General features: G+C 45.3%; 1 pseudogene; it reads left to right on the top strand.

Annotated features, from left to right (window-relative positions):
• Window positions 1–7,681: 7,681 nt before the first annotated feature.
• LOC140211456 (uncharacterized) lies at window positions 7,682–11,237 on the top strand (annotated as a pseudogene).
• Window positions 11,238–11,548: the final 311 nt, after the last annotated feature.

The following is an 11,548-nucleotide window of genomic DNA, read 5'->3' as shown; positions in this document are numbered from 1 at the left end:
GAAATCTAACATCATAAGTAGCTGTGATGCTTCACTCCGAGATGAGATCAACATCTTTTATGTGTGCTTTGAAAGGAAGAATAAAACTATACCTGTGCAAATCCCAGCAGCTGATGATGACCCTGTGATCTCTGTTTTGGATGCTTTCAGGAGAGCAAACTCTCACATGGCATCAAGCCCTGATGAGGTACCTGCACAGGCAACTGGCTGGAATGTTTCAAGAGCATCTTCAATCTCTCACTTCTGCAGTCAAAGGTTTCCACCTGCTTCAGAAGGGCATCAATTATACTGGTGCCCAATTAATGACCTTCACCATCTAGGACATGCCCTCTTCTCATTACTACCATCAGGATAGTACAGGAGCCTGAGGATACATATGCAACATTTCAGCAACAATTCTTCCCCTTTGCCATTGCATTTCTAAACACAACCTCATTGATTTGCTGTATTTATTTATGTTTATCCATTTCTTATTATAATTTTTGTTATGTATTGCAGTGCTGCATTAGAACAACTTTCCCGACATACAGTATGTCAGTGGTAATGAACATGATTTTAATTCTGATTCTTCTGCTTAATTATTTAACAGATTGAAGGACCACACCTGAACATTCCAATTTTACACCCTGCACAACTGAGTTTCCTTGGAACAAATTCCCATGCAAAGTTACACCACATACTTTTGAAAACAAAAAGCAGAATCATTAACTAGGAATCACAGTTCTCAGTTTCGGTATACGAGTTAGCAATCTATTTAGATGGGGAGTCTGATAATGGCTATCTACCATCATGTGTGTGACCAAAAGTCTTTAGTTTTCCATGTGTTTCCACAGCCTTTGTTCCCACAGGGAGAAATAGAAAATATGAGGAGGAGTAGGCCATTCAGCCCCCTAGATCGTGGCTGTTTCTCTCTTCATTCCCTTTTATCCTCTTTCGCTCCATTCTCTGTTATAATCTTCTTCAATGCACAGAATCATAAAAAGACACGGTACAGAAGAAGGCCCGTGTAAGAACTGACCAATTTGGCCCATTTCATTGTCCTTTCATGTTTGTATATTATATCTGCAGAAAACTATGACCGCTTTTATGATCAAGAAAAGATCATGAAAAAAATCCTCATTTCACCATGGCTTTTTTTTTTGCCAATTTCCATCACCTGCCACCTTTGGTTGCCAACACTGCTAGTGCCACATGACTTGATAGGAGCTTCTCTATCAAATCTGCCATTACCTGCTGCTCCAAAAAACAGTCGCAGTTCTTCTCTCTGATAACATTCTAGTAAATACCTCTGTGCTAGTACCTCTAAGACCCTGACAACAACCCACAATGTAGTCTTCAGTGTAGAGTGCATTAAAAGTTCAGTGCAACTTCCTTGTATTTGTATGCTATCTATTACTTATGAAGTCAAGGATCCCATTTGGTTTATAACAGCCTTTTCAACTTTTCTTGTCACTTTCAAAATTTGGGTGTATGCATCATCTATTGCCTAAAAATTGTGTAATTTAGCATGTACAGTTTTTGCTTGCACTCTTTACCAAATATATTACTGTAGACTCCTCTGGATTAAATTAAACCCTCATTTGTCTGTACATTTCACTAGTTAGGATATACCCTCATTGTTTATTATATACCTCTGCATTTCATGTCACCAGCAAAATGATGCCTTGTATACCCAAGTTCAAGCTATTAATATATTTTGCAAAGTGGTAGTGTAACTCTGGAAACACCATTGGATAACGTGTTATAGGATCATCTAGAAAATATCTGTTCATCATTATTCATGACTCTCTATCCCGTCATCAAGTTAGCGTTCAATTAGCCCTTGCGAGAGTGTTGATTTCATAATCCTTTGTGTTGCATCTTAGAAAACACACCAATTGAGCCACTATCATCACCTCTGTCAATGCATCGATGAACTCAGTCAGACTAATAAAACACAATTTGAATTAATGGACTTTTGTCTATTTGTCTACAGTATCTTTCTCAAATTCTAATCAATTTTCCTTCAATTTGCTGTCTCAAACTTTCCCAACAACCAGGATTGTGTTTGCTGGCTTGGAGTTGACAGGTTTATTCCTCTTGCCCTTTCTAGAGTGGAGCTGGAAATATTCATAATCCTCCAGGTCTCTGGCACAACTCCCACATCTAAAGAGGATTAGAAAACAACGTTAAGACTCTCCTCTGTTTCCAACTCCACTTCCTTCAGTAACAGAGGCTGCCTCCCATCCAAACATTTCAACTGTGAACCTCCCAAGCATCTTTATCTACTTTTATTCCATTCTTTGCTATATTTTTTGATTATTTCGAACAAGTTCATTGGTGAAGTCAGATGTTATGTACTTATTTAGTACCTCATCTGTGTTCATGTCCACATGAACATCATATTTTTGGTATATATTTTAACTGTTTTAATTTTAACTTCGTTATCAGAATTCATATGTCATGGACATAAATGTGTTTATGGGGTGTATGGTGTCTAGGGAGGGGTGGCACCTCTGGTGGGGAGGCCTGTCGTGCCCTTTTCAGGGCAGCTCATCCACCTTTGGTCCCCATCTGGTACTCAGCTCTCACCTGTGGCTCAAAGTAGCTGTAACACGCGCAGCGGCCTCACACCTGGTAAACCGTCTCGGCAGACGGGCAAAACCAGGTGAGGGTAACTAATGGGTCTTCGACCCTCGGTGAGGTAGGGGGTCTGTCTTTCCCGGCGTGTGGAGTCTGGCCCTGGCGGATTGAGTGAAGGAGACCGATTAATGGTCCAACGGTCAAGAAGGCAGGCCCAGCAGTTGTTATGGAGTGCTAAGAGCAAGATAAGACACTTAGACGTCCTGGTCATCCACTGCAGCAAGAGAAGTCTCTACCCGTAACGGATATCCGTGCCACTGGATCAAGGTCTCTTCTGCCAAGAGAGTGGGATTGCCCCGTGCAACGGCTGTTCCACTTAAAACTCCATCACGCGCAGGTTTCCGTGTCTTCTTCGAATCCAAAAGACTACCACTATATTCTGATACTCCAATTTATTAAATATATCTCCAGATCCAGTTTTATTTTGTCTGGATAGCTATGCAAAAAGTGAAATCTGCTTAGTAGAAAACAATTAAAGTGAGAAGAGTTCTCATCAACATTAAGTTGAGAAGAATGAAGTCAGCTGCTAACAGTGAGACCCAACCACAGCCAGGACTCTCTATAATTATTGAGGGTTTGCTTTATTTAAACCTGTACCTCAGGTATTCTAACATGTGTGTCTTGACAGTACTGAACAAGCAGTCCTGAATAGAGACTTTACACTCCAAAGGAATACCATTGATTAATGGTACACACACCACCTCCAATTTCCTCTCTAGATCAGATCATTCTAACTTCCATCACCATTTAAACATCCCATAATAAATGGCACCTGTTTCTGAAGAAAGCTTAAAACTTCCTTCTCCTGAGCAATTAGAACTGAACAATTTGTGCTGTTCTTTCCAATAATTTCCATGTCTCCCTCAAGAATCATATAGATACTCAGCCCTGGGGCCATAAATCTCAATGATTATTTCAGAGCAGAGTCTACACAATGTAGGCTCCAATCAATTCCACAGACTAAGGAGATGAAGAGGCTTACTTCAGATATAGCCAGATTTATTCATGTGGGGTTTGTAGGAATTTTCAAAATAAATTACAATCACAAATGCATAGTTATTGAACAGGGATGTATAAATAGGAACAGAATGTTTTAACTCAGAATAATGCTTAGTCCAACTTTAATTCCGGTTAGAAATTGGAACGAAAGTGCAAAGAGATCTGAAAACCCTTAGCCTTGAAAATCAAAACAGGGTTATTTTAACTTCAATCCTCATGAACATCTCACCAGTTCATGGTTCCTGTGGGAAATCCTATAAATTCCCAGTATGAGTGTTCCAGTTTTGGAAAGATTGGAATGTTCATGTTTGGGATGGGGCAGCGGGAATATTCAAAATTCAAGATTGTTTAGTGCCATTTCCAACGCAGATGTTGAACAAAATAATTGTTACTCTGGATCCAATGCAGCACAAAAACACACACACAATAGGATAATGAATACAATTAATACAAATTCATAAGATAGCTTATAGACATAGATTGGTTGTAGATCCATAAAGTGATGCCAAGCACAGGAGAGTTTGTAAATAAGGTGGCTGGCAGGAAATGATAAAGTAGTGGTGGTTGGGGGTGTGGAGGGGTGGATTAGTAGATGGAGGTGTTGATTAGCCTTATTGCTTGTGGAATATAACTTACAGATTAACTCTCTCTTATCCAGGGCTAGCTTGGTGGGAAAACCGTAGCATCTTATTTTCATAGGTCTAAGCTAAAATTAAATTATTGATAACATCAGCAGGGATAACTATACAAGAATAATCTCTCTAATTTTAGTAGATGCTCTTCTTACCTATTCAAAACAGCAGCTTAAATTGTAAGCGCTAAGGAACTCTGGGCCATACAAACTTTGAACAAAAATGGTCATAGGTTCCCAGTGACTCCACAGTGCTCTGAATAGGTTTTAACTATTGGTCCTTTGTATGAAATATGTACCAGTGCTAATTCCTTACATAAGACTTGGTTATATAGGATGTAGTTACTCTGCAACTATTCTCACCCATTAACCAAGTAGCAAGATCTGGGGACCACCCTCAGTCTCTCTTGACAGTCTTCCATAAAACACAAAGGAAAGGAAAATACTTAGCCTTGCACAAAAGTCTGCCAAGAAATTCAACACATTTTATAGATTCTTTAGCAACAATCTGTTGGAAGAACTCTACAGGTTGCCACGTCTGTGGGTGGAAAGGTATTATCAATGTTTCAGGTTAAAACTCTATATCAGGATTAAGTTGTCATGGTCCGGTCAGTGAAGTCCAGATTCCAATTCACGGTCTGGTCCATCGTTCCTTATTCCAGGTTTTCTGGTTGTCCTTTTTTCTGTTGGGTGCTCTAATTGAGGCAGCTGATTCACATTTTGGGCTGCCTACATAAATATCTCCTTGGTTTAGCTTCAGTTGCTGCTGAAACGGGAGTGATAGGGTTTGGGGTGGTAATGCCAGCAAAAGAAATTGGAATCAGCAGAAGAACATCTAATAAGTTAGGGGTGTTTACAGTGGAGATGCTGGCAGTGTTGGTTGCGTTGCAATGGGTGCAGAAAGCCAGACAAGCCAAAGCATTGATATGTTCAGATTCATCCTCAGTTCTATCAAGTTTAAGGTCTTTTCACACAAACAGTCGGCAAGATGTACTTTATGAAGTCCTTCAGTTAGTTACAAGAATTGCAAATCAGGGAGGTCAGGTAAAATTTCTATGGGTATGTAGGGGTGATGTAGGGCACATGTAGGGGTGAAGGGGAATGAGAGGGTGGATGAGTTGGCAAAGAGGGCATTAAAGAAAGAAAATGTGGAAATGCACATTAGTATCAGTAAAGCAGAGGTTAAGTGTGTAATCTGGGAAAAAGTCAACCGAATGTGGCAAGAAAGATGGGACAGGGAGGGGAAAGGGAGGCATCTATATCAAATACAAAAGAGTGTTGCAGTTACTAGGGTAGGTAATGGAAACAGAAGAGAGGAAATTGTGTGAACTAGGTTAAGGCTGGGGCATTGTGCATTAAACAAAACATTGAAAATGATAGGGAAACACCAGACAGGATTGTGTGAGGAATGTCAGGAAGAGGAGTCAGTAGAACATGTAGTTCTGAGTTGCAGGAAGTATGGGATACAGAGAGAGATGATGAGAAATAAATTAAGGGAGTTGGGGATGCAGGAATTCACATTCAAAGGGTTGCTGGGCATGGGTGAGAGAGCACGTCTGGGTATTTTTAGCATTTTTAAGGGGTACAGAGGTTTTTTATAGAATATGATGAATAAACAGGAATAGGATACTAGGATGGTCAAAGATGGGAGAGTGAAGTGTAGGTTTGTGTATATATATATATATGTGTGTGTGTATGTGTGTGTGTGCGCAATTGGGTGAAGGGATTTAGAATGTATGTCTAGTGCACATTCTGGAGCAGAGGGTGGCGGTAATGCACCATTAAGCTGGATGCCAACCGCCGTAAAACAAGATACAGACAGACAGAGCTTCAGTTGCTAGATTGTTCCTAACCAAACCCCCTGTCTGAATCTCTTCTCTGCTCCTTTTCCTCCTGAAGCCTTGCCTTACCTGTAACTCTCACCTGCAACCTTCGCCTGCACCGCTGTCAAGTTCAACTGCTGGAGCAAGATAAGGAACTGCGTATCGTTGTTTTGAACTGTCTCTGTGTCCACGCCTTCATTAGGTAGGTCTCGCTGTTTGCTGCTACCTAGTGTTAGGAACTGTCTCTGTATCCATGCCTTCTCTAGGTAGGTCTGACCGTTTGCCGCTACCTTGTGTTGGGAACCATCTCTTTGTGCCGGGAACCGTCTCTTTATGCCCTCGCCTGTGCTGGTTAGGTCTGGCCATTTGCTGCTACCTTGAGTGGAGATCTGTCTCTCAGTGTTCTGTGTATGAGTCCCGGCCCTACGTCCTGTTTCCAAGGAGGGGTCCTGGCTCTGCGTTCCTGTTCTCCCTCGACCAAGGCTCGGCTTCGTGTTCTCGTTCTGTCCATGTGCCTCATCTTGCCCAGGAGTCTCTCATTCTGTCCTGTAGCCTCACCTAGTCCTGTCTCCCAGGACCATGACATGTCTTCGCCTAGTTCCAGGGTCCGAGCCCGAGTCAAGACCCAGGTTCTGGGTCCTTGTCCGGTCTCTGGCTCGGAGTCCGAACCCAAGCCTCGTGACAAGGAACACAAGCCATGTCCAGTCCTGTAGCCACATCATGCCCTCGCCTAGTTCCAGGGCCCGACCCCGAGTCAAGACCCAGGTTCTCTGGTTCAGAGCCCAGGCCCAGGCTCCCAGTTCCCAGTTCCTTGCCCTGGTCCCACTTACCTAGCCAATGTCCTAGCCCAAGTCTGTGTTCTTGTCCCAGCTCCTAGTCTGCATCCAGTCACGTCCCTAACTGTAGTCTTGTCCTGTTCCTGGTACTTCAGTGTCTGTGTCTTGCATTTGTGCCTGCCACCAGCACACACTGTATGACATAAGTGGAGAGGTGAAAGGACCTGTAGGAAGAGAAGGGGAGTGGTGAGAAAGGAGTGTGAGGTGATTAGTGGGCTGAGTTGGGAGGGTGGTGTAAGATACTAGGCAGGTTGTGAAAGGATGGAAGCTTTGGGGGCGGGAGTCAAGTTGGAAGACACTGGCAGGTGAATGACAGATGGAGGCAAATAGAGAAAGAGAGAGATAAGTGGAAAAAGGGAAAAATAATCTGCACTTCTTTCTCTTCATACTGGCCTTGTCTCTCCACTCTTAGAAGGTTTCAACCTGGAACATGGAGAATTTCATTCCTTCCACAGATATTGCCTCTAAGTTCTTCCAGGAGATTGTTTGTTGCTCTAGATTCAAGCTCTTTTTAATCTCTGCTTTCTCTTTTACAGATTATTTACAGACTCAGGAAGCAGTGTGCATGTGGCAAAATCTGCAAGAATGATCACGGCTTGAAGATCCACCAAGCGAGGATGAAGTGTCAGGCGGGAGCAGGAGCAGCACAATGTGCAGGTGTCCAGCCTGGTGAGATGAAGGAGGGGCCAGGCCCAGAGTCACCCCATAGTGCTCAGAAACTCCAAGTGTTGCAAACTAATCCCTCTAATATCAAGATGAACAGGAGGCAGATCAAATGGCCCGCAGCTAACATGACTTCACTGGGGAAGCAGTTTGATGAAGATGTCAACCAAATTCTGGAGGCAACAGCGAAGGGAGGGGTTGATAGGAAGCTGCAAGCCATGACAACAATCATTGTTAGCATTGTAGCTGAATGGTTTGGAAAGGAGGAGAAGAAAGGCTCCAAAACACCTTATTCGAAGAACCAAAGAGCGTTGAGGATCCACAACATCAGGCAGGAGATGAAAGCCCTGAAGTCCCAATACAAGGAGGCAGGAGAAGAGCGCGTTGGCTTGGCCCAGCTGATGTGCATACTACGAAAGAAGATCAGGATTCTCCACCAGGCAGGGTGGCATCGGAGGCGGTGTAGTGAAAGGGCCCAAAAACGTGCCGCCTTTATCGCCAACTCCTTCAAGTTCACCAAGGAGTTGCTGGGGAACAAGCACAATGGGAAACTGGCCTGTTCACAGGAAGACATAGACTAACACCTGAAGAAGATATAAGATCATAAGACCATAAGACAAAGGAGCAGAAGTCGGCTATTCAGCCCATCAAGTCTGCTCTGCCATTTTATCATGAGCTGATCCATTCTCCCATTTAGTCCCACTCCCCCGCCTTCTCACCATAACCTTTGATGCCCTGGCTACTCAGATACCTATCAATCTCTGCCTTAAATACACCCAATGACTTGGCCTCCACTGCTGCCCATGGCAACAAATTCCATAGATTCACCCTCTGACTAAAAAAATTTATTCACATTTCTGTTCTGAATGGGCGCCCTTCAATCCTTAAGTCATGCCATCTCGTACTAAACTCCCCCATCATGGGAAACAACTTTGCCACATCCACTCTATCCATGCCTTTCAACATTCAAAATGTTTCTGAGGTCTCCCCTCATTCTTTTAAACTCCAAGGAATACAGTCCAAGAGCGGACAAACATTCCTCATATGTTAAGTCTCTCATTCCCGGAATAATTCTAGTGAATCTTCTCTGTACCCTCTCCAACGTCAGCACATCCTTAAATAAGGAGACCAAATCTGCCCACAGTACTCCAAGTGAGGTCTCACCATAATGGTCCTGAAAGAGAGCAGGAGTTGGGAGAGTGCAACATCCTAATAGACCCACCTGAACCAGATGTGCAATTCCACATGTCAGAGCTGCAGCTAAAGGAAGTCAGAGAGGTTGTCCGCAAAGCAAGGGCAAGCTCGGCTCCAGGACCAAGCAGCACCTCGTACAAAGTGTACAAGAACTGCCCCAAACTCCTGCTGTGTCTGTGGAAGATCCTGAGAATCTTCTGGAGAAGGGGGAAGATCCCAGAACAGTTGAGAGAGGCTGAAGGGGTGTGGATCCCAAAGGAGGAAAATACCACCCAGGTAGACCAGCTTCACATCATCTCCCTGCTGTGTGTCGAGACGAAGATCTTCTTCAGTGCCGTTTCTAACCGGCTGTGCACCTACCTAGCAAAGAACACCTATATTGATACATCAGTCCAGAAGGGTGGCATTTCCGGGATGCCGGGCTGTCTGGAGCACATCGGTGTGGTGACACAGCTCATTAGGGAGGCCAGAGAGAACAAGAGCAACCTGTCAGTGTTGTGGCTCAACCTGGCAAATGCAAATGGCTCCATTCCGCACAAGATGGTGCAGCTCACACTGACCAAATATCATGTCCCCAGCAGGATCAGAGACCTTATCGCTGATTATTACAGCAACTTCAGGATGAGGGTCTCTTCAGGAGCAATTACATCAACTTGGCACAAGGTGGAGATCGGCATCATCACAGGGTGCACTATCTCAGTGACACTGTTCTCCCCGGCCATGAACATGCTCACTAAGTCTGCTGAACCAGAGTGCAGAGGGCCCAGAATGAATTCCGCTCAACGGCAACCACCTATCAGGGCATTCATGGATGACCTCACGGTCACCACAGAATCAGTCCCAGGCTGCCGGTGAATTCTGCAGGGGCTCGAAAAGCCGGTGGAGTGGGCTCGGATGCGTTTCAAACCTGCCAAATCAAAATCGATGGTGCTAAGGAAAGGGAAGGTGGAGAACAATTTCTGGTTCAGCATCGCAGGCACAGCCATCCCAACCATCACAGAAAAGCCAGTCAAGAGCTTAGGCAAAGTTTTTGATATCTCTTTAAGGGACACGACATCCATCCGGGCAACCTGCACCGAGTTGGATAGCTGGCTGAAATCTGTGGACAAGTCTAGCCTACCTGGGAAGTTTAAAGCCTGGGTGTATCAGCATGACATTCTTCCCAGAATCCTGTGGCCCCTCCTCGTCTATGCAGTTCCGATCTCAACAGTCGAAACCCTAGAGAAGAGGGTTAGCAACCACCTCAGGAGATGGCTAGGGCTGACAAAGAGCCTGAGCAGCATCGCACTCTATGGACACCACAACAAACTGCAACTGCCCTTCAAATCCTTGGAGGAAGAATTCAAGGTAACAAGAGCCAGAGAAGTGCTACAGTATAGGGACTCAAGTGACCCGAAGGTGACTAGAGCAGGGATCCAAGTGAGGACTGGCAGGAAGTGGAGGGCAGAGGAAGCTGTTCAGGAAGCAGAGGCAAGGCTGCATCACAGGAGGCTGGTGGGGGTGGTCACATGAGGCCGAACTGGGCTAGGACCCTTTCCAACTCCCCAAGTGGACACCAGAGGGAAGGAAAGGTGTCATCTAGTTAAGGAGGAGGTGAGAGCAGTAGTGGAGGAGATGAGAGCCTGCAAGGCGGTGGGAATGAAGCAACAGGGAGCTTGGACAAGATGGGAGAATGCGGTTGAGAGGAAAGTGACCTGGGCTGAGCTTTGGAAAGCTGAACCACACCGCATCCAATTTCTCATCCAGGAGTGTACGATGTGCTTCCAAGCCCATCAAACCTGCACACATGGGGCAAGGCAGAGTCATCTGTGTGCCCATTATGCTCCAAGCGAGGAACCCCGGAGCACATCCTCAGCGGCTGTGCAAGGGCACTTGGTGAGGGACGGTACAAGTGGAGGCATGAACAGGTCCTGAAGACCATCGCTGAAGCCGTCAGCGCAGCAGTTGAGTGGGCGAAGTGGTCCCGACCCTCCAAGCAGACCATTGCCTTTGTCAGAGCTGGGGAGCAGCCAATACCCACCAAAAGAACATCTGCAGGCATCCTGATCTCTGCAAGGGACTGGCAGCTGTTGGTGGACCTTGAATGGCAGCTGAAGTTCCCCAACCATATCGCAGCCACCACCCTGTGACCACACATTGTCCTAGTGTCTGAGTCTACTAAGCAAGTGGTGCTGCTGGAGCTGACAGTCCCATGGGAAGATAGCTTGGAAGAGGCCTTTGAACGGAAACTCTCCAAGTACGCAGGACTGGTCAGCAACTGTCAGCAGGCTGGATGGAGAGCGAGGTGTCTCCCAGTGGAGGTTGGTTGTAGGGGATTTGCAGCCCGTTCCTTAGCTAGAGCCTTCAGCAACTTGGGCATTGAGGGAGAGAGGAAGAGGAGAGCCAACTGCAGTACCACCGACGTGGCAGAGAGGGCCTCAAGATGGCTGGCTGTAGCTCAAAAGAGGGGAGCCATGGAGTCATAAGTAGCTAGCCATCTGGACACAAGCTGGGGTCTGATCAGCCCTGGCTGGGTCACCTGGAGGAGGGTGTATGATGTTGAAAGACCCAAAACACCCAATGATTCCAGGAACATCACTGAAGATGGGTCCAGAGGCATCAGTAAATGTATGTTCACAACGTTGTGTAGGTAAGAGTATGAACTTCCTTGGTCTTCCCCACTCTGCTTCAGTAATTGGCAGAAAGCTTGCTTTCATTGACCTTGTATAAAACCTACCAGATCCACAGATGGTCATAAAGCCAGAGTGATTTGCAGGATGTCAATATTCAACATTATGTTT

This window comes from Mobula birostris, chromosome 17 (genome assembly GCF_030028105.1).
Source record: "Mobula birostris isolate sMobBir1 chromosome 17, sMobBir1.hap1, whole genome shotgun sequence".
Taxonomy (NCBI): Eukaryota; Metazoa; Chordata; class Chondrichthyes; order Myliobatiformes; family Myliobatidae; genus Mobula; species Mobula birostris.
This window is presented reverse-complemented; position numbering and strand designations above follow the sequence as displayed.